The sequence below is a fragment of the Curcuma longa genome, chromosome 8, assembly GCF_044706935.1.
Source record: "Curcuma longa cultivar G26 ecotype Majalengka, Jawa Barat chromosome 8, ITB_CL_G26_1.1, whole genome shotgun sequence".
Taxonomy (NCBI): domain Eukaryota; kingdom Viridiplantae; phylum Streptophyta; class Magnoliopsida; order Zingiberales; family Zingiberaceae; genus Curcuma; species Curcuma longa.
The window spans coordinates 14,463,159-14,487,430 of NC_133868.1; the positions used below are offsets into that span (position 1 = coordinate 14,463,159).

At 37.5% G+C, this 24,272-nt stretch overlaps 1 pseudogene; it reads left to right on the plus strand.

Annotated features, from left to right (window-relative positions):
* Positions 1-15,991: 15,991 nt before the first annotated feature.
* Positions 15,992-17,179, plus strand: LOC141833268 (protein SMALL AUXIN UP-REGULATED RNA 51-like; annotated as a pseudogene).
* Positions 17,180-24,272: the final 7,093 nt, after the last annotated feature.

Consider the following 24,272-nt stretch of genomic DNA (forward strand, 5'->3'; position numbering starts at 1 on the left):
CTGAACCAAGATTAATTATATTCATCAATGGAAGACAACCTTCGATTGTCAATCCTAATCGTGTTTTCTTCTTCTTTTTCTTCTTCTTTTACTTGAATAAGTTCAAAACCGATCCATTCTCGGCCTAAATAAGATCGCTTAAATGAAAAATGACAGATGATCGAATCATTGAACAGCAGGGCATTAAAGAAATCTTTAAAACGTTATTAATACGCAGTCTGATTAATTAATTGCTTCGCAGGCAGCAAAATTGCAAACATTTTGATCTTTTGCATTAAAACAACAATTTTGTAGTTTAATTTTATTGGTGGATGTCGGGGAGGATTGATGTGGATGTTTTATGTGGAAATTTTTTATTTATATATATTTTTCCTTATTTATTGTGTCACTTATACTCATCAAAATTATAATTAATTATTTATTTACCAAACCTCTAACTATCGCTAAAGTAGTATAGAGAGGTCCAAATCGTCTCTCTCACGGACTCAATGATCGAAAATTATTATAGACAGATGGTGCAAAATTTTATTATATTTTATTCCTAACAATATATATAATCCTCTTATTCCCAATTTAATCCTATAATTTACACAAGAATAATAAGTATACATAATATACATTCCTAACCGTACATTTATTCAAACAACAACACATTTATACAACATGGGTTTTATTATCATGCAACATACATCAATTACAAAATATAGATGTCATTCCTACCACATGTACAGACATACAACATAAATTTCATACATGCATTATACAACAACAATATTCATCATACAACATCATACAACCAACCTAAAATCTACAACATGAATTCTACAAATCTTATAACATGTACAATTGATTTAACATACAATATGTTCTTCATACAACATGTACAACATCACACAACTATATACATCATTTTGAATAAACATACAACAACTATTACTTTCAACATCTATCATATATGACATATCATACAAAATATGTTCACAACCAATTATTCAACAATTATTACACGAATTGGGTTCATACAAGTTCAAAACACAACATACTTTCCTTTACATAACATACACTACTCAAACAGACATTGTACCAATACCATAACATACAACATACAACAATATATACAAATTACAATCCCCAATTCTGTATTCACAAGCATTACTCAAATCCAAAATACAACAAGCTCTCATTTACATAATCTACAATCATGAATTCAAACTCATACAACAATAAATAACATAGCATACAATCCAAAATAATTTCACAGCACTTTATTCATAACATGAATCCATTATACAAAAACTATTTACAAGTGATCACACTCAATACATATCCTATAGCCAGCTAACAACCTTCCCAAGCAACTCAAGTTCACCACAATGTACTATGGTTCAACAGACACTACAAGTTACAAATTGGCATTCAATCCCAAACCAACACCAACATTGTTTCATTAAAAACAAACCAACTTTGTATCATTCACAACAAACCAAATCAACAGCATACTAATCTGCATTCAATTTCCTCCTTCATACATGGGACAAGTTATTTGCAATCCAAGTTTCAAATCATTCATCCAACCCTTTTTGACAACAGAACCAATCTAGAGAATAGGGTTTCATTTATTCCATCGGCTAATAATAAGTTAACATTAAACAACCGAATAAGCACAACACTTCATCATCCGAACCAATTTCACCTTCACAGAATCAGGTTCTACAACCAAATCAAAAGATTGAAGCAACTAGCTAACAACAAGAAACAATAAATTAATTAACTTCAAAGCTAAGTTAGGAATTAGGGTTAGAATGAATTAGGGTCATGGTTAAGAACACAATTAGGGTTAGGATTAGAAATTGCCAAGTATTTACAGTGTAACAAGGAGGGGGGTTTCGATTCAACGTTAATAGAAACAAAACATAAACGAACAGCTAAGAGTAATGGATTGAAAATCAAGCTAGGGTTTAAGTGGGGATTCCCTGATTCATCACTGAATGGAGCCAAACAACCAGATGAAGCCTTGCGTCGGTGGAGACGATTCTCGCTGGGGTGGTTATCGGGAGAGACGGTCGGAGCAGACGAAGCTTGTATCCTTGCCCACAGCTCTTTTCCCTACTACAAATCACCACCAGGGATTAGAAACCACGAATGAAAACCCTTACTTGTCCTTTTCAGTGACGGCAGAGAACGAAGCCATCCAAGGTGCTCAGTTACAACCGCAGACCAAGCCCGGTGTGGAGTCCCAGCTACAACCGCAGATTAGGTCCGGTTACCTGTCGGAGGTTCTGTGGATGCGGGGGAGCGGCTGTCGTCAGCCCTCCACAGCTAGAGAACCCTCACAATAGTGGAGAACGAAGCGACAAGGAAGAGCGGAGGATTAGCGACGAAGAACCCTTCGGGATGTCGGCCCGTTCAGCTTTGAGCAGGGATCGGGGGAAGAAGATGCGGCGGAGGAAGAATGGAGGAGGCTCGCCAACGACGAAAACAGAGGAAGAATGGGGAAAACAGAGGAAAAAATCGCGCGAGGAGGAAAGAACAGTAACCTGATAACTAGCATCTTTACCGGATAGATTAGGGTTATTTTAGACCGGTTTGATCAGATTTCATGGCATAAATTGGGTTTTTAGCATATTCTTTATCTTTGATGAAATGTTAATCTTCATTCTATTTTTTTTATTATTTTGAGGTAATTATGGACATTAATTTATGGTATTTAATTTTGCAGGAAATTAAGATGGTCGTAGTTCGAGTTGGACTCAAATCATGATTTAATTCGCTCAACCAGGTTAAAAATTAGGTTCAAATTCAAATCAGGGTTCAAATTCGATTTAATTTGGGTCCGATCCAAGAAGTTTTATCAGATCAATTCATTCCATTCCTATTCAGCCTATTCCTATTCACTTGGCCCGGCCCACTTCACTTAGCCCACTTCATTAAGCCCAAATCCATTTAAATCCAGTCCAAATCAACCATTAGTCGGTTCAATTTCAATTCCATTAGTCGGTTCAATTGTAGGCCGGTTCAAGGCTAGGTTAAAAGGTTCGCCGGTTCACAGAAGGAAAGGGGGGGGGGGGGGGGGGCTCGAGATCGCGACACTGTGCTCTTCTCATCCACGTTCTTCACTTTTCTTCATCTCAGTCGAGCTCCCGCATCCTCCTTCTTCCTTCCCGATCAACACAGAGCATGGCAGCAGCAGCCGAGGAAGACGAGCGTCAACCCTCCGCACGGATGTGCACCGCGAGCGAAGCGTTCCGGGGAGATTTCCCCTTCCATGTCTGTTGTGCTCCACCGCTGAGTAGCGGTTGTTCCAGCTCATGCGACGCCAGCGACAGCTCTCCTCCACATCCACAGAAGAGCCGAGGGGTAGCCGATTCTCCCTAGCGGCGATTTGTAGCAGGGAAACCGGTCTCTAGCGGTGATTTGTAGCAAAGAACCTCCGGTCATCTTCAACCTCTGTCATCACCGGGAAAGGACAAGTAACTTGGTTTTAACTCTCTCTACTGATGTGCTGGCGGCGATTTGTAGCAGAACATCATATGCAGAGGCTGCGGATCCTGTTGCTTCATCCTCCCTGATCGAGTCTTGCCATGAGCGCAGTGGCGAGATCCACGGTCCCTTTGGCGTGACTCCACTGAAGCTATGCTCCTTATTCTAAGCTAGTCTGAGAGCACCATCCTTCCGCATCCTTCCCCCTGCTTCTCCTTCCTTCAGTTGGTGCTGGCGCCATTGAGGGAAGATTCATCCCCTAACCCTAGCTCCAGTTTAATCGCTCTATTTCCTTAGATGCAACTCTATTACTCCCTGTTTCCATTCACAGATCAAAAACCCTTTGATAACACTGTACATATGTTCTAACCTTAACCCTAATCTTGTTCTAACTTGTAAATACCTAACCCTAATTCTAACCCTTACTTCCTAACTGATCTCTAATGTTAACTGATTCTTTGCTAATGGTATTAGAACTGTGGGTTAACTTTTCCATGTAGAATGTAAACTTTAAATTCAAATTTTGTGTTGTGCTGTTACGTGAAGAAGATGTGTGACAATCTTGAATTTTTGTTGTTGATATGTGATTCATTTGCATGTTTGGTTGTTGTTGATGAGATTTGGTTTTGAGGAATGGGATGTTAATTGTTTAAGGTTCTGTTAGCAAGATGGCTGGAGGTTGAACACTATTGAATTTGTGATGAGGATTGGAATTCATGTTGATTATCGAACTCATGCTATCACTAATTAAATGGGTTGTTGTAGTGCACATTTGTGAACTTGTTCAAGATGAGTGGGATTGTAACTGGTTACAAAAATGTTGTATGCTTGATTTTTGAAATGAATTGTTGAACATGTATGTTGTTAGAATTGGATTTGTTTTGTTATTATGTGTGATATGATGTTGAGTTGTGTGGTTAGATGGTTAACAAGGCTAATGTGGGTAATTGAATTGTGATCATTTGGAATTTTGTTAATGCTCTAGCTATTAGAACCGGTTCTATGATTGTTTAGATGTTGGATTCATGTGCACATGTGTTAGTTTGTTGTTTGAGTAGTGTGAATATGTTTTGTATGTATTATGATGTATGATGTGAATTTAGTGTAGATTGTATGTTGTTGTAAGTTGAATAAATGAACTTCATATTGTATAGTGAATTTGTGTTAATAAATGGAATTCATATACAATAAGTTGTTTATATGTGATGTTGTACTTTTTAATTGTAAATGATGTATACTTAGTATTCTTCTATTAATTGTAGGATTTAATTATCAATAAATAGAATTTATAGATAGGAATAAAGTTGAAATAAGTAGAACCCTGCACCAAATATTGTCTAAAATAACTTTCGGTCATTGAGTCCAAGAGAGACGACTCGGACCTCTCTATACCACTTAAGGCGATAATTAGGCATTTGGTAAATAAATAATTAATTTTGATGGGTGTTAGTGACAATAAATAAGGGAAATATATAAATAAAAACATCCCACAAAACATCCACATCAAAATTTTGGCGCCGTTGCCGGGGATTCATTTGATTGTTGTATATTTTAGACTGTATAATGGTATTTTTATTTGTTTATTCATTTCATCTGTTTGTTTATTCATTTATTTATTCATTGATTGATGATTTATTGATTTATTTATTCATTTATTGTAATTATTTCATTCTTTTGTTCTAATTACTTTGAGGATGTTGGTTTCAGTGACGCTAAAGCTTGTTGTGGCTTTTCTATATTGGAGAAGCACACGAAAGTGTAGGGAATTGCACTGGGAGCAATATCCCTAGGATCACTTTCATTGATGTTGACTGGATATAGTTGCAGAGTTGAGACGGAATCAAGGGACTCCTCTTGCAACGATCCATTTCCCGGTGAAACGGGAGTAATCTCTTTCACCTTGTTTTGTATATACTGTTTTATTTTCTTTTAAATTTATTTTTTGTTAAGTAGGATGTGTATAATTTTATTTTATTTTTGTTAAGTAGGATGTGTATATATATTCTTTATTGTTTGTTTTGTTTCTTTGTACATATTACTTTGGTTAGTTTAGGATGTATATAACTATTATTTATCATTCTTTCTTAGCTTAGAATGTGTATATATTTAATAACTTAGTTTAGGATGTATATTTAGTTATTTATCATTCTTTCACAATAAATTTTCCTCCTGCATGACTTGATCATCTTAGGAATTATGATAACTTAATTATCTAGGTTTGTCGAGTTTTAGAGGTTCATAGACATGAAAGAGTTCTTAGATTACGTGAGGATGCAATTTAGTGATGGATTCTGCCTTGAATAGTTGAGAATGATAACTTATTTTTACCTAGTGAGGACTAAGCCTGATTTTTATTTGTTGTGTGACACTTACGGTAAATGTTACTCTAGAACTTGCTCTAATTCTATCGAGACCACATTACCATGAGGTTGCATAATTTCATGAAGGTGATTTTTTTATTCTTTTATTCATTCATTCTTTCCTCTTAGTATAGGTTATCGAATAATCCATCTCTCGTTGCCATTTCTTTTCCCTTACCATCTTTTTCATTTCTTTTCCTTGGAAGTGGGAACCTTGAATGCTGAGATGAGAGTTTTGCCCGAGATGGACAAAAGTTCAAGAGTGGGGGTGTGATTAGGAGTTCACCATTCGCAAACCATTTGTTTTGTTTTGTTGCTCTTTGTTTTTTTTATTGTATTTTTATTTTTTATTTCATACATTTTTAGATAGGTAAAAAAAAGTGAAAAAAATCAAAAAAATAAAAAAAAAAGTGAAAAAAATCAAAAAAAAGAGAAAGGAATAGATTTGAAAAAAAATAAAACATAAAAAAAAGAGTTTCTGTTTCTTTGAAAAGAAATAATAATAATATGGTTGTAGATAGGTTTTTTTTTATTTTGTTGTATTTCATATTTTTTATTGTGTTGTATTCTTTGTAAAAAAAAATATGGATGGGGAAATCTCACCGGAACACTTCGCTCATGGTGGACATCCATGCGGAGGGTTGGCGCTTGTCTTCCTCGGCTGCTGCCACCGTGCTCTGTGTTGATCGGGAAGGAAGAAGGAGGACGCAGGAGCTCGGCGGAGAAGAAGAATAGTGAAGAATCGCGGATGAGAAGAGCACAGTGTCACGATCTCGAGCCCCCCCTTTCGTTCTGTGAACCGGCAAACCTTTTAACCTAGCCTTGAACTGGCTTGCAATTGAACCAGCTAATGGAATTGAAATTGAACCAACTAATGGTTGATTTGGACCGGGTTTAAATGGATTTGGGCTTAGTGAAGTGGGCTAAGTGAAGTGGGTCGGGCCAAGTGAATAGGAATAGGCTGAATAGGAATGGAATGAATTGATCTGATCAAACTTCTTGGATCGGACCCAAATTAAATCGAATTTGAACCCTGATTTGAATTTGAACCCAATTTTTAACCTGGTTGAGCGAATTAACTCATGATTTGAGTCCAACTCGAACCAGGACCATCTTAATTTCTTGCAAAATTAAATACCACAAATTAATGTCCATAATTACCTCAAAATAATAAGAAAAATAGAATGAAGATTAACATTTCATCAAAGACAAAGAATACGCTAAAAACCCAATTTAACATTCCATTTTATTCTTTTTATTCTTTTATACATTGCTTCCATCGGCTGGCTGCTACTCGTGACCATGGCTAGCGGATGGATGGATCGAGCGATGCCTTCCTCTACCGATACTCGCCTCTGATTAGCCACCACCTGCCGGAGAAGCAAGAAGTTGATTCCTTCTTCTTCATGCTGCTGCCTCTGATAACTTCCGATCGCCGTTACTAGGGAGGAAGGAGGAGGAGGCTATGGCTATCCCGATCTCTTTTATCTCTCTGTTTGTTGCTGTGAAAGATCACCGGCAATGCCTTGTTCTTCTTTCCTTGTGACCTGCTGCCGGAGAAACCAGAAGCTGTAAAAACTGTGGGATACATGATGAGTTAGAGTTTTATTGATTTTTAATCGATTTATTTTTGGGCTTTTGCATGAAAATGATTATTTATTGAATCGATTTCATCATGTTTGTGCTATATTGCATGATTTAAGGCTTGATATAATTTTTGTGATTTAATGGTGAATTTTTGGCATTAATTGGATTTTAAATTGATTTTAGGGTTAAATCGGATCCGACTCGAGCTCAACCGCGGTCAAATCAAGTCAAATTTGTCAAATTGATCAAGCCAACATGAAGGACATGATCTGGATCGAGCCCGATCAAAATCCCAAAATTTTTTGGAAGCCCTAAGAAGCCCTAAAGCCTTAGATCAGTTCTGGCCGTTGGATTCAAAGTGGACGACCCAGATTTTGCAATTAATCAGAGTATAAAATCCCGGATTAAAGGAATGAACAGTGCCGCCGCACTGTGCTTCGTCCCGACGCGCTCCCTCTGTTGAGGAGCGTAACTCACGGCGTGCCCTCTTCCTCCGAATCAAATTCCGTTGCATTCCTTGGTCTCTGAGGAGCTCGAATCCGGTTCTTTGGGTATCTTCCGACAGCTGGTTCCGGCGCGGCGGAGAGGGTTTCTTCACCGGCCAACACCCTGTTTTTTCGAGTTCCGGCCATCCACAGCGCCATCCGACGCCGCGAGTCCTCTGAGGGGTTCTCTAAGGAGCTTGCAGCACACCGGAGCCACGAGAAACTCAATCGGAGCAAGAGAAGCCAGGGAATCCAGTAATTGCCAGCTGAAAACGCATCGTACAGTGTCTGACTTGGCCGGAGAGGGTTTTTCCGGGCAATTCGTGGTGCTGGCGGCGAGCGAAACACTCCGGAGACCAGAATCAAGCTCCAGAGGGATCAGTGAACCTGAAATATTGGTTTACCAGCTTGTTTGACAAACAAGTTGTGAAGATGAAATGGAAAATGAGAAGGAGGGATGAGTTTCTGATTGTTTCTGTTAAATTTGGTTTTTCTGATTTCGATAGCTTTGAATTTGCAGCTATCAAGTTCTTTCAATTCCATTTCTCAGCAACTTAGTTAACATGGTTATGGTTAATGCTTAGTTTTGTTTGAATCCAAATTTGCTTTAGGAATTGGTGTGCCTTGTGTTATCCTTTTGTTCTAGCCACTGAAACTTAGCACTGTTATGTGCCAAAGTTGCTGTCCGTATCAGATAACCACTTAGCTAGGTTCAAGCCCGTTAAAAACCTTTGAATGCCGTGTGTTTTGGTTAATGCATGATGTTAGTATAGTTAGTTAGTGTTGTGCCAATTTGATTCTTTACTCAATCACTGTTCCGTGCCACATTAGTGGTGTGCCAATGTGTTGATTTAGGTTAACCTAGTTTAAGCCTTTTCCATTGCATTTTAGGAATTTCCTTAGAGTATAACTAGGGTAGGTTTCATTCTCTTACGGTGCATCGAATTGCATTTTAGGTTTACTTTGATACCTTTGTTTTATAGTTTCATTTTTTGCATTTTTCACTTATTTACCGATTTTAATTTGCATTTCATTTCAAAAATACAAAACCCCCATTTTTATGTGAAAACCCCAAAAATACGACACTTAAGCTCAATTCATTCAATTTTCTACTAGTCCTTGGAAAAATACGACTCGAGGCCCCTATACTTCATTTATTTGCATTAATTGTGGGTTTTCGATAATTATAAATTCTAATTTGCAACCCTACTCGTGACATTTCCATAGCAAATCTAGGGTTGTCAAATTTTGGCGCCGTTGCCGGGGAATAACTAGTAGGAATTGTTTGATTTGAGCTTATGAATAATTTCCTTTATTGTTGCTTTGATAATTGTTGGTTTCTAAGATGTATGGAAATTCTTTTTATCAACAACCATCTTACCAACAATCTGATCAACACAATTTTTATTTGCAGGAGCCATATCAAAGTTTTCCAAATGTGGATCAACAATTTCAACCTCAGAACCAGAATTTTCAGAGTGGGCAGTTTCAACAAAATTACAATAATTTTCAGCCCCAATTTCAGTATTCACAGCTTCAATTTCAACAACAATTTCAGCAACCATTTCAAAATTTTGAGGAGCCCATTCAAAGCTTCCAAAATCAGAATTTTCAATAATTTTCAAGTAATTTTCAGCAGCCCCAAAATCAAAATTTTCAAGGAAATAATTTTCAGCAACATTCATGGAATTTTCAAGGGAATTTTCAGCATCAAAATGCTTCTTTTCAAGCCCAAAATCAATGTCAATCATCATTTTCTCAAAGCGGTCAGATTTGTAATCAAATTCAGCAGCCCACCTATTTTCAAGATCAACAAAACTCATACCCAATCCAAGAAGACTATGAAAATTCTATTGAGTTTATTCAACAATAACAACGGCTTGAGGAGATGATGCAACAAATGCTACTGCAACAACAAGCTCAACAAAGGGCTGCTACAACATTGCAAAATCTTGAGAGGCAACTTGGACAGCTTGTAAGTAGCATGAACCAAATACAAGCTCAAAGATCAAGCACTCAAGAATCAGAATTTCATGAAGAAATTTCAGCAACTCCTTCTCCCATACAAATTAGCCTCGAATTGGATTTTACAGTGTCACGGGTTGAGTTTAGTTTGGAGGATGCATTGGTTACTGAGGAAGATGACATATAGCTTATTTCTGATGCAATTGCAGTTGAAGATGTTAAAATGGGTGTAGGGGATTGCACTGAGCCCCAGGGACCACCACTTTTGATTGAGGTATCAGAGGATTTTGAGGATAATTTAAACATGTTCAATTTGAATTTAACACTACACCAACACCACATTACCATAATAAGTTGAGAAAGTTTATTACACATCTCACATCAACTAAACAATTTCCATTTTCCATATGTACAACACTTAATCCTATCACAATCGAATCGAAGATAACTAATTGCACAACCAGCCAACGGTCAGTTGGCGCCGCCAGTGGCTAGCAGTTGCCGGCAGTGGCCAGCCCCCGCCAGCGGCCAGCCCCCGCCAGCGGCCAGCCCCCGCCAGCGGCCAGCCTCGGCTAGTCCCCGCCAGCAGCCAGCAGCGGCCAGCCCCGGCAAGGGCCTCCCAGCATCGGCCAGAGGCTGCCAGCGCCGGCCAGCGGTGGCCAACGCCTGCCAAATGCTGCCAGCGCCGGCCAGCGGTGGCCAACACCGGCCAGCAACGGCCGTGTGGCCAGCTGCCAGCGCCGATGCAGCCAGCAACAGCCGCGTGGCCAGCGGCCAGCGGCCGCGCAACCAGCGTCGGCCACCGCAGGCCAACAGAGGCCAACACGGGCCGCACGGCCAGCCACCACGATCCGCATCGAGCATCCCCTGCAGTAGTCCGTCGGCGAAAACAATAGAGAAGAATGAAGGAAAAAGGAGGAAAGCAACTTACCACACCCGAGGAGGGAGGCAAGATCGGGCTAACAATGAGAAGGAGGCGAGGAAGGAGACGCAGACGGAAGGAGGTAGCGGCTGGTTCTCGAGAGAAAGAAAGAGTAAAGGAGAAGGGGTATCAGATCTAGGTTAATGGAAATTTGGTGATGAAAGTTTTTCATCACCAATTTCGTTGTCAAATTGGTGATGAACAATGTGGTTCGTCACCAAATTGGTGACGAACGCACTGTTCATCACCGATTTGGCGACGAACGCGTTGTTCGTCGCTTATTCATCGCCAAATTGATGATGAACAGCGCGTTCATCATCGATTTTGAAGATCATATTTTGATTTGGCGACAAAAAAAATTTTCGTTGCAAATTTACGACGACTATGATTTTCGTCACTAATTTACAATGAATTTGGCAACAAATTTTTTTTTCCAACGAAATTTATGATGAAAATAATATGTTGCTAAATTAAGTACATATTATTTTTCATCATAAATTTCATTGCAAATTAGCGACGAAATATAAGTTCATTGCAAAATCTATTGCAAATTTGCGATGAAAAAAATTCGTCGTAAAAATTCATCCCTAAAATCTTATTTTTTTTGTAGTGTAGGCAGGAAATCCTAGTAGGTCAGATAGACCGAGGGGCAGGAAGTCCTAGTAGGTCGGGTGGACCGAGGGACAGAAAGTCCTGGTGGGTCGAGAATTAGGGTGCAAACATAGTCTCACATCTGAAACACATGAAAAAGATCATGTGTTTAAAAGGATGAAAGATATCTCCATTGAAATGAGGTCTTTTGGGTTGAGTCTAAGAACAAAATCATAAGAGCTTAGGCCCAAAGTGGACAATATCATGTCATTGTGGAGATATTTTGATTCCTTCGATTCTAACAACTTCCATCTCCAGGTTCTTGCAAGACAAACATACAACAACAAACAAACAACCTAGTCTACTCCTGTAGTCTGTCTAATCTATTAGACTTACCTAAGTCTTAGTCTGTAAGTTTAACCTATTAGGCTTCATGCTTGGAGTTCTTCCAAGAATTCTCACCGCCTAGGGTTCATTATGTCATATTTGGATTAACTCTTGGTCAAACTAACCAGACATAGGTATACTATTAAACATCAAAATTTCACAAGTTGATTGCACCCACAGGATTTTCTCAAGTTGAAATGCTTAAGGAAGAAAATTCTATGTTAAAATTGCAAGTGGATAAGTTGAAGAAGGAGATGGCATGATTCATGTTGGGTTCCAAATATTTAAACATGATAACTTGAAAGTCAACATGCCATTTATTGCATAGCTAGTGTAGGGTATAGGCAAGATTAAAAGAAAACTTATATCTATTTGGTTGATAGAAACTCATCTTTTTTGTATAAGAATACAAATACATTTAGGGGTGTTAGGAAGGGAAAGGTTGTTAAGAAGGGAAAGGTTGTTAAGACTTAGGTACCTAAAAAATTTTTAGATAACACTTGCAAAGCCAATGTTTGAGTACTAAAGAGTTGCATTTTTCTTGTTTAGGTACATGGTTTGGAGGAGCTCATGGATGAATGGTTGGTCAATAGTGGATGTTCAAAGTACATGACCAGGAATATAAATGGTCAATAGTGGATGTTCAAAGTACATGACCAGGAATATAAAAAAGTTCACCACATTCAAACATAAAGATAAATAAAATATCTTATTTGGTAATATTGGAGAACTCAAGGTACCAATATAGTTAATATTGAGCTAATTTCAAATTTTATTATTAAGAAAGTTTTGTTAGTTAAACGTTCAATGTTCAACTTATTGAGTTTGAGCCATTCATGTGATGCTAAGTACAAGGTTTAGTTTCACTAAACTAAGTGCTTGATAAAGTACAATGAGCTCAACACTATCATGTTAGTAGGCTATAGAAAGGATGACATTTATAATATAAATCTTCCTTGTGTTACTAAGCCTTCTACTAAGTGTTTCATGAGCAAGGAAGAAGAAATTTGGTTATGACATAAGTGGTTAGCTCACACCAACATGAGGCAATTGACCAAGGTGGCAATAGGAGAGTTGATGAAAAGCCTAGCAAAATAGAATCACATTTATATGTTAATATTGCTATTCACCCTCCTAGCTTGCCCATCCGGTCCTAACATGTTAGATCAATGGTGATGTTAGAAAAGGTGAATAACTGATCACTTTGAATGCTTGCTCAATTTTACAATTAGAGCTAATTTGCAATGGAAATAAAATAAAAACAAACAAACAAACAATATTAAGACGGAAACTTTACATGGTTTGGAATCTTGGCTCCTACTACATTGCTTATGATTCATCGGTGAGTCACTCCTTATAATACACTATCTTTCTCGTTTTAGAAAATCTTTTAGAGGTGGTAAAATCTCTTACTCTTTTCTCATGAGTTGTGTGGGAGAGATGGGAGTGTTTTCAAGATAGAAATGAAGATGAAAAAGAGGTACAAGATTGGAGTAATTGAGCACAAAGAAAATTGAGACAAGAATTTGTGAATGTGAGCACTTAAATAGTTTGCTTGTTGATCCTTTTATTAATATTTATAGGCAAACAATTCAGCTAATGACTTGATTTCATCATCCTTAACCTCAATTGATTGGATCAACAATCAGACTACTAAAGTGTTGTAGTTTCTCCCTTTAATTGACTGGATCATCATCTCAAACCATTTCTAAAATGAAATCCTCACATAAGTCTAATCACATGCATAACCTTTATATAGGTGCACTCAAATCTCAACTTCACAAGAAATTACTTACCAAGAGGTTGTGGCTCCAAGACTTCATGTGCTAAGAAACGTTGCTTTTGAGTCCTCTACGACAAGAGACTTTATCTCTAGTCTATCAAACATATAATCAATCTCAACCTATCAGAACTTTCATTATCAAACCCCTAATCATCCTTAACCTACCTAAACTTTCATGTGTCAAGCATCCAATCGACTTCTACCTGCTAGAACTTTCACTTGTCAAGTATTCGATCCTTGACCTACTTATATATTTTTTTGCTAAGTGTCTAATCGACCTCGACCCACTTAGACTCCACCCATTGAATCTCAATATCAAGTTACTTGCACCTACATACTTGACATACCATATCAATAATCATAATATAGTCCAAATTTACATATTTACTCAAACATCAAAAACTAAGGACATGATTACACCAACAAACTAGGCAATATCCTCAATTAGGTTTAGGCTATTGTTTTGTTAATTGGTTGACTCAAGCTAGAATAATAAGTCCAAAATTGAAAAAGTCAAACTTTAAGATTAAGATTTGATTATTTAGAAAAGATCTAAGAGAAGTTTACTAATGGGTTTAAGGGATTGAATATGGCTCTAGGAAAATAAGATACAACCATGATAGATTTTATTTGTGATACAAATCATCAGCACCAAAGGCCAATGACCCAACATATGTTAAGGTAGCATTTGATTGTAGTATAGATAAACCATTTAGGTTTAGAAAGACATTTGAACTTAGAAGAGTGACTAGAAATGCTACCTCTAGTGAATTTTAAAAATTGACACATTTATGTAATTTAGAAGCAAGTCAACTATCTTAGATACAAGTTGGTTAGCTTTGAGTTGAGGAGACTAGTAGTAGGCAGAACAATGTTTGCCTTTGTTAGTAAATCTTTTTTGATGCGTGTTAAAGGGGGAAAGGGGAAGATATTTAAATTAAAAATCTCACCATTGGGAGAAGGGAAGAGATTTGGAAACCACATCGCTTCTTGGGAAAATTTCAAATTATAGGGGAACTTAAGTGTAGAGGTGGTCTAATTTAGGTCTTATTTCATTTACTAGTTTTCTAATTTAAACAAATTATCAAATATCAAACAAGAAAGTTTGTTTAGACAATCATGTCTTAAGTGATCGTACAAAATCTTGAGTTTTGATATTTGAATAAAAAGTTTAAATTATGTCTTGCATATGTGTGTTAAGTTGTATGAAAACTTAGAAGAACACACATTGAACATGTGGAGCTTCTACCTAACCAAGTCGAGTATGGATGATGACTTGACATAGCCGAGGCATACATTCAATGGTTTGGAGGTCCGATGAAATTTTGAAATTGTATGAGGCATCCGAGGGACCATAGGACAAGAAACATTAAGGTGGTATTGGAGTAGATCATGAAGCTTGACTTGGTGCAACTAAGTTTGTTGACTCGATGACTTTAAGGTCCACTTGAGATCAGAGAAGGATAATATGAGATATTCAAGGAATCATAGGACGAGATGCATTGAGGCACAGCGTTGACGATAATTGAAAAAAAGTGAGTCATGAGCTTGATGCTTCCGAGGGATAAGTAACCTAGAAGGAGACAACATTAGTGGTGAAGTCATGTTATGAAAGGTGCACTCTTGTGTGAGCTATGAGAGTTAAAAAAAAATTGTATCCATGGGAGACAATAAATCTCTACTTAGTCAAATACTCAATGATTAGGAAGAATTGTAGCTATGATTCTAAATGACTAGAGTTAGTTCTAATTGATTAGTAAGCTAAGTTAACTAAGAAGTTAATTTAGGTTTGGTGGCTGATGAATAGAATATTTTTGTTCATAGTTAAGTCAATTAGACATTCGATTCATCGAGTTCAATTAATTGATGATGGACTTCAATTAATTGATGACTTAGTAAAAATACTAAAATGAGCTATTGATTGGTTGACCTAAGATCTATAGGAGAAAAGTTGATTGATGATGAAAATCAATCAACTTAGGTAATCATCGATAGGAGATAGATTGTAGGCAAAAATGATTTTAAAAATAATTGACTGATGATGAGTCGAGTGGATCCAGACAATTAACGAGTGATGAAATAGTAGAATTTTAAGTGAAAAATAAAAAATAATTAAAAACTACAAGAGAATTAAAAAAAACGGTTGAAAGTTAACAAAAATATTAATTGTATAATATTTAGAATCTTTCTATAAGAATATTGATTTAGGGAAAAAAAACTTGAATTTTGATCTAACATGATCAATTAACGTCATCATTAGATCAAACAGTGTAAGTCATTTGGACCCCATTGGAGACATTTGCTCAGGGCATTGGATGATCTACTCGAGAATGATTAATACTATTGTTTTTTTCTTTACAACAACCACTAGGAAGAAGGCAGTGAGCCCACAAAGTTAAAAGTGGACATTGCATGGGGCTGCCTTGGTAACATGGTGGTGAGAGGAGGGCCAGCCTTTGTCCTTCCCAGGGCCAACACCGGGAGTCAACCTTCAGCCCGCATGTTTCGGGAGCCCAGCACGCTTCCATTACTTCTCAACCTTCCACATGCCTCTGTTTCTTCCCTCCTCTATTTATATCTCCAAACAAAGATCTTCGCTGCATCCACCCCCACTCTTCTTCTTCTTCTTCTTCTTCTTCGTCTTTGGAGACGTACTAAACATGGGGAAGCCTGCCATCAAGCAGATTCTGAAGCGGTGCTCGAGCCTGGGCCGCAAGCAGGGCGCGGCAGGGGAGGCGCCGGACGTGCCGCGGGGGCACTTCGCGGTGTACGTGGGCGAGAAGCGGAGCCGCTTCGTGGTGCCCATCTCCTTCCTCACCCACCCGGAGTTCCAGCGCTTGCTGCAGCAGGCGGAGGAGGAGTTCGGGTTCGACCACGAGCGGGGCCTCACTATCCCCTGCGAGGAGGTCGCCTTTAGGACCCTGTTCACCGCCGCCCTCCGGTGAACCGAGGCCGTCAATTCTTTTTCGTTATCTTCCTGCTAGATTATGTACATGTGTTCTGGTTCTCTAGTGTACATGAGATGAGATGAGATGAGATGACGAGGAAAAAGACAGCCAAGTCGCCACAATGTTCGCAACCTCTGTCCATCTTCGGTTAATTCTCCATCTTCTCAAGATGAACTAAGCATCAATAACTTAAATTGCTCGGACCATCAGAACCACTGTTTTCTTTTACAGTGCCCAAAAGATCAACAGCTACTTTGCATGTCTTAATTAAGATCAAAGTTTTATGAGGGTAAAAAAACACAGTGCAGCAACAAGGCCTCTCTGTCTGTTGGCACAAAAGTAGCTTTTGGACTGGGGATCCTGTGGCTAAAGTTCCAATGGGCAAAGAACAGACGTCGAAAAGAGAGCTCCTTGATTGGCGGTATGCACGACTTCAAGCCTACTCTAATCCCTGAATGTGGCATCGTTTGACGAACTTTAGTCCAATAAAGAAGGGAAAGATAGATCGGATGACGTGACGCGAGACGGCGACGCAACGCTGATCCAGTAGTGGAATTCTTGCATAACTAAATCCCTTTTTTTTGTGTGTTCCAAAATTACTGCAACTTTTCGGCGCTGAGTTTTGTGGATTTATTTGGTTGTAATTTGATAGCAAGTCCATGTTCTGCTTCCATTAATTTCGATTAAGACAATTAGTTGTGTTTCAAAGAAGTAGGGCCAAGGGGTTTTGTGTGGGGAAATATGAGAAGGACCCATCTAGGCTTCATTTGTCAACTTACTTTTAGTTGGCTGTTGACCTTTTTGCCTAATCATAATTATTATACCTTGAATCATTTCGTATAGTTTTAGCAACAGTTTTATTTCAATTTACCTATTTACATATGGTTATAGGATCGATTATATGAAATTGCTAGGGTAGTAGATTTCACCTAACAACCTTATTAATTCAATTGACCAAATCACTTGGACTTTAGAAAATTTAAAAAATATTTTTAATTGAAAAAAAAAATCTAAATAATATCTCATCTTATTTTTCATCCAAAATTCTTTTGATTCAGTAGTTTTATAATAATTTTGACCAAATTATTATAATATATAACAATTTTAATCAAAATTATTACAAACAAATTAAACTCTACTATAGTTAACAAAATTGAAAGTTTAAGTTAGAATTCTTATAACAATGTTAAAATAAATTTAACAATATTAGAGTGCCTTAATTAAATTGGAATAGTTTTGATCAACTTAAATTAGTTTTAATAAAAATTAAAAAATAGTTTTAAGTAACGTTATTTGGAATATTTTTTATTCTACGTGCACATTTGACCAAAATTAGCATTTTTTAATGAAAATATAAAAGAACATTTTGATATTTTTTTCATTTTACATGCAACATAATAAATAAATAAATAATTCTCAAAATTTATAATATAATGAATTAATTAGTATAACCTTTGTACCTTGCTTTAAATCCAACATAAAATTTTAAAAAAATCACTTCTAGCTAGCTTAACATTTTTTTTCAAATATTTATAAATTAAATTTTCATCATCTAATTAATTATGAAAATGACAATGCAGTGCTAACGTGTCATTATGTCACATCTGCAAAAAGAAAAAAGTGTGTATATTGTGTCAAATGCATAAAATATAATCTTCCTTGCGATCTAATTTGCTTTAGATCTGATTACCTAGAAAATCTATTTTTAAACTTTGATATTTGAGTTTTTGATGTGCATGCAACCTATTTGTTGATACGATATAATGTCACATTAGCACCATATTGTTACTTAATGTTTGCTATATTCAAAATTAAAAAAATACATTATAATGTTTTTTAATGCCCAGTTTACTTGGAGGTGCGTGAAAAGGGAAACTGAGAAAAGTTTTCCTTTGCATGTATACATCCACTGTTTACTTTTTTTTAATTTTTATGAGAGGAGAGAAAACTAATCCATCTGTTGATGAGTTTTCTGCCAAAATTGGTTCCTTCCAAATCGGACGGAAAGCAAAAGATGGAAATAAAAATGACATAAATGTCCTCTGTCTCTCTCTTCCGGGCTCTCGCTTCGTCCTGCTCCAAATCGGGCGGAGCACAGCAGTTTCGAACTTGAGGAGGCGGAGGGCGGCGTGAGACTTCTGTTTGTTAGCTGGTGAGCACGGCGGAAGGATCGGAAGGGTTGAGGATAGATGACGCCGAAGAAGAGGAGAAGGCGCGAAGGTGCAGTTGGCGCCGGAGCTGGCTACGAACTAAGGCGGCGACTGCCATGGCGACCCCAGAGAGAGAGAGAGGATGTCCTCTGTCTCTCTCTTCCGGGCCGTGCGCAAGTGGAGAATCGGACGAAGCGAGAGTCCGGAAGAGCCCTTTGCAGCAGCGTCGACCACCCGCCGCTGGCTTCGCCGAAGCTCTGGTCGTCGACGCCCTTTGCAGCAGCGTCGACCACCCGCCGCGGCTTCGCAGAAGCTCTGGTCGCCGACGCCCTTTGCAGAGGGTGGCTTCGACGCGAGAAAGAAGAAGGTGGCTTCGACGCGAGGAAGAAGACCACCCGCCGCCGACGTCTTATTCCGTGTCAGCGCCGCTATTCAGAGGGTGGCTTCGACACGAGGAAGAAGAAGAAAGAGGAGGTATTCTTTACGGGTATTTTGGATAGGGATATTTTAGACAATAAAGATAAATTTTATTTTCCTTCCTTACTTGAGGTAAACAAAACAATTATAGGATGGATTTTATTCACCTTCCATTCCTTTTTCCTAGGTTTGTGTCATCCCTAGGTTTATGTCATCCCTCCATCATCCACTCCTCCAAGTAAACTGACGTAAAGGTTGTGCTAGATCATATAAACATTCATTTCATACTTGGATTAATTATTCTATCCTAAAACTTATTTGATGTGCATGTTTTGGTGTTCTTCCTTTGCCATAACATAATCAAATTGGATCTCATGCTCGCTTAATTTAAAAGGTAGAAATTGAACATGTAGGCTTATCGAGTCACAAGTTTCGTAAGCTCCGTGTGCATCCTACCAAGTCTTACACAACTTCATGACACATTAGTGACACTATAAATTCTAACTTTACTAATAACATCATGGTTGAGCACAACCACTTAGNNNNAGTTAGAGGCTATATCTGCTTGTCCAATTTGTGCTTTAAGTTTACCTATATAGTCTAATTGATAAAATGGATTGGCTAACAATTTAACCAAAGAGCTCAACTGTTAGAAAGAAAACTTTATATATATTTATATCCTTAATATTCGCCCTTCATTCATGCTTAGGTAAATATACTGCAATTGATTGATCCAAATGGGCATATACATTCAAGAGATAATATTAGTGTCTGAAAAAAAAATTGAAGCCATAGCCTCTGATATTAATTGGCTAATCACATTCAAAAAGCTTAAGCCATATGAAAGAGATGACAATTAAATAGTCCCTTTTGTACGAGTGGTCCCTTTCTTACAAACTAAGGTTTTGGAATAAAGTGACACAAAGTCTATCAATTCTTATATATGAGATGATAGTCTCAAATCAAGGATTGTTTGCAACCGCCTGTATGAAATTTCCATAGACAGTAGATAATTACCAAATGAGTTTTTAATAGCGAGCTACATTCAGTGAGTTGTTCACCAATCACCCCACCAAATATGTCTAACCATTACCATGCCCATAGACATGAGAACACTTACTGCTATCCAATAACAGAAACATAATATGTATTTATTTATTCGACACCCAATTTCAACATTTCTAATCCAAGAGATATTTAATATACTACTTAGATGCATTAGTATCATCTCACACTTTTTGATTTTGAATACACTAGTAGACTAGTATCATTTGGACTTGTTACAATTACGAAAATATATATAATAAAAGGCTAATTCTATTCATTCATAGTGGAATTACAAAAAAAATTGTGTATTCATACAGTATAGTATACAATATGATTGTCCTAGGGCACTCTCAAAAAAAAATGTTGGCATGAAAGTAGAGAAGTTTGATTGATATATTTATACAACCTCATTTCTCCATGAGTAAATGCTAGTAGATGCTTCAACCCATTTTCCTGTGGGGATATGACATAAGTTTTATAATCCACAATTATTATTGCTCCAATAGATATGCAGGTTAGATACCCATTCGTTAAGGTAATGTATGAGTTTCTCATTATTCTTTAGGTAATGTATGAGTCCTAATAATGAACATATAAGACCATATGGCCAACCAAATGTGACTTGATTAATATTGATTTAGTTATTAAATTTAAATTTAATTTGGATTGATAAATTATAACTATTAGTTTTTTTTAACACAAATTAGTTCATTATATCTTATCCGTGACCTTGATTTATTCCAAGTTCATAGCATTTGCACACATGACCTAGTTATTAAAGCATATGGTGGTGTTGAGTTAGTTACGCATAATTCTTAAACTCAACTAAATTAATAAATCTAGTAAGATATACCACCATAATAACCAATATGTATAAATATATAGGATGATACTAGTTAAAGATGTTGATTCAATATTTAATCTATAGGGAACTCAACATAAATTAACCAATCATTGCTATTTGATTATTTAACACAATATAACTTTATGCTTTTATTTATACCTTGATCGACCTATGATCTTCATAATAGAATAAAAGAACATGACCACTATGGTAAATTGATCGTAACCGACTTAATGCAAGATCTAATGATTAAGTCATGACTATTGATATTGTACTTCGTAAACTATACAAACACTCTTGAGGTACGATAATCTTAATTGCTACTCATGGTTGTGTTATAAGTCGGTGTAGTAACTCCTTAATAGTCCTCATTATATTGTCTTTAACCTGAACACTTGATATTGCTCTTATTTGACTTATAATAATGCACTCAACTTAGCATGCTTGAACAGTACTTGTTTTATGCCACAATTTTGTGAACTAGTATTAGTAGCACCATTATAGCCCCCATAACAAACTCTTTTATTTCCTTGTCTGCATTATTTATTTCCTTGTCTACATTTACATCCTTTAGGGAGATTAAGGAAAATATGACTAAGGCTTATGTTCTAAAACATTTTGACCTCTCTAAACGTTTTGAGGTGTTCTAAGTTGTCTCTAGGATATGGATAACAGGAACCTCAAGCCAAGAAAGGCATCTCATTGTATTTTTAGCAAAAATCTCTGAAATTTAAAAGTGATACTTAAGCTACGATAAAGAGTTTTGTGCTATCATTTAGGCCTTTAGGCCTTGACATCACTACTTATTACCTCTTGAGTACTCATCTTGTACTTTGAGCATAAGACATAGAGAATACTTTAAGAAAGCCTGTTATCTACCCTTAAACCAGCCTATTCACAACCCTATTTTCTTTTTACATGGGGAGGCCATATCTTGGAGTGATAGCATGAAGTTAATCCCAAATTTCCAATAGCACACCTTGAGAGCACGGTTGGTTTAGGATTATCATGATAACCTTAGTTATCTATCCAAGTTTATCAATAATAATCTTGTTTGATTTATATTATCATCAATTCGCAAGTAATGTAGCATCCACCTCGTGAGGGTTGGATGGAGGCATTACTCTCATCAGAGTAACGCAGCGGAAGCGTGAGGACGACATGTGCGCCAAATATCTTTGTGTTTCTTAGGTATCCATTTTCCTTAGTTATTTTAATTTGGGGACCAAATTTTTTTTTGTGGGGGAGGATGTTATAATTGGTAAAAAAAAATAATAATAATAATAATAAAAACCCCGGTTTGGTCGGTTAAATAAGGAAATTAGGGTTTCAAAAATTGTAATTGGGGAGGGGGGTGTGCAACCGTGCGTTGAGCAAGAGGTGGCTACGGGTTGTCTTCACATGGGAAGCAACAACCAAAGGAAGCGGATGGCATGGGTTGATATTCAAGGAACTTGGAGGCGTCAGAGGAGGAAGGGGAGCTCTTATTCTCCAACATCGTGGGGTAGAAGAGGTGTTCAGTGGAAAAAGAGTCTCTGATCGCAGAATCAGCTATCGGTGTGGCAAGGAGAAAGTAAGCGGTCTATGCAGCGATAAGCACCAGTTGACGTTTCGCAGACAAACAGAGGAGCACAAGCGCGGCGGAGATAAATCAACCATAGAGAAAAATAAAACTTAATCGGATGAGGGTTTTTGCCACCGTTAGGAGGTTCGATGGAAGAAGATTTAGAAAGGGGATACTTGAAATTGGAGAAGGGGATTTACGTGTTAGGATTTTACTTAAGGGAGAAAAAGAGCCATAAGGTTTTAATCTAAAGAAGAGAAGGATCAAAGATTTTCTTGGTGCCAAATCTTAAGACAACACCCCTAAAAATAAAAAACCAATCAAAATTTTTTTTTCTAATGTCATAGTTATTACCTCGTCATAGCTTTTCTCTCAGATGGAGTCGTGATTATCATTAATTCTTCCGATGCTAACCATCGTAGCGTCTCAGCTCAGTTTTCCCACAAACAGCCAATAATATACCGTGGATGATTCAGACACCGGTTCAGAACTGCTGACGTACACACTCTTCGAAGAGAATCACCCAGAGAGATGAGAGGACCTGAAAAGTACTAAAAAAAGAGTTAGAATGACACCGAGAGTGGATCCCGACAAGTCACTCTGACGCTCAAGTTAGTGTTCAATGGAAGGAAAGAGTTTAATGACTTGGAGAAATTAGGATAGATGTGTGTATCCCTGTGCCCATGGGTATGAGCCACCTTTTTATAGTAGTTGATTTCTGAAATATTAGCGTCCGTTTAGGAAATATTCCATGATATCCGTTCTAGTTTTTTTAGAAAGATTTCTGAAATATTTGTTTAAAATATATTTTGAGATATTTTTCTTATTCTTCGGGTTAAACGGTGTTAGAGTTTCCTAATCTTAAAGATGAATCAGTTTTATGACTTTATCCCGCATGACACGTGGGGGTAATATATTTTCGTCGCATCACAAGCATCCCCAATTAGTCTAGTCGAAGGAGGCGTAGTCCGACTAACTGGACTGTGTTAAGTTGTCGTTGAGATACCTTGATGAGGTGTCATCGTCATCGCCCCCCTATCAATCTAAATAATAAATATAGTATTCAAATATCAAAATATAAATCTTGATTTGTTGATATTAATTTAGGCCTGATTACAAAATTCTGATCTTGAGAGGACTTTTGAGCTATCAAGCCAAAACTCTCATGATCGTGCTAAGTCAAGTTCGACAAGCTTGAAAAGATAAAAAAAGATTGTATTTCATAATTAATTATAGAGTGGCGGATTTGCTGCAAGAACATTTCCACTGCTTCGCCGCCAGATGCCCTGTTGCTCCTCCCGTCGCCATCCCAGTCTCATCTGACCCTTACTTTTCCGTTTTAAAATTCATGTTGAGAATATCCCTAATACGGGAACCTCTCTCCACAACTTAGTTTTAACGAGCGCGCCCTCCATTTTTTTCCCGCTTTAAAAAAAGCAAAAAAAAACAACGTTTTGGGTTCCGGGCGTCCGACGTGGCGCGATGCTTAACGGCGTAACTTCCACGACATCGACTAAGCTGCAGCCCGTCAATGGGCGCTTGCCACGTCAAATTCCACCATCGTGGGCGTCGAGTCCGTTAGGGTTCTGTTTCTGATCTCGCGTCGTTCCCAATCTCGCCGTTCAACCCGCGCTGCTCGCTGTACGCCAAAATATTGGCGCGTATCCTCGACGAATTCGAAAAAGGAAGGATAAAAAGTTATCGCTCTCGATCTTTTGTTTTGCCTCCTCCGTGGCAGCCGA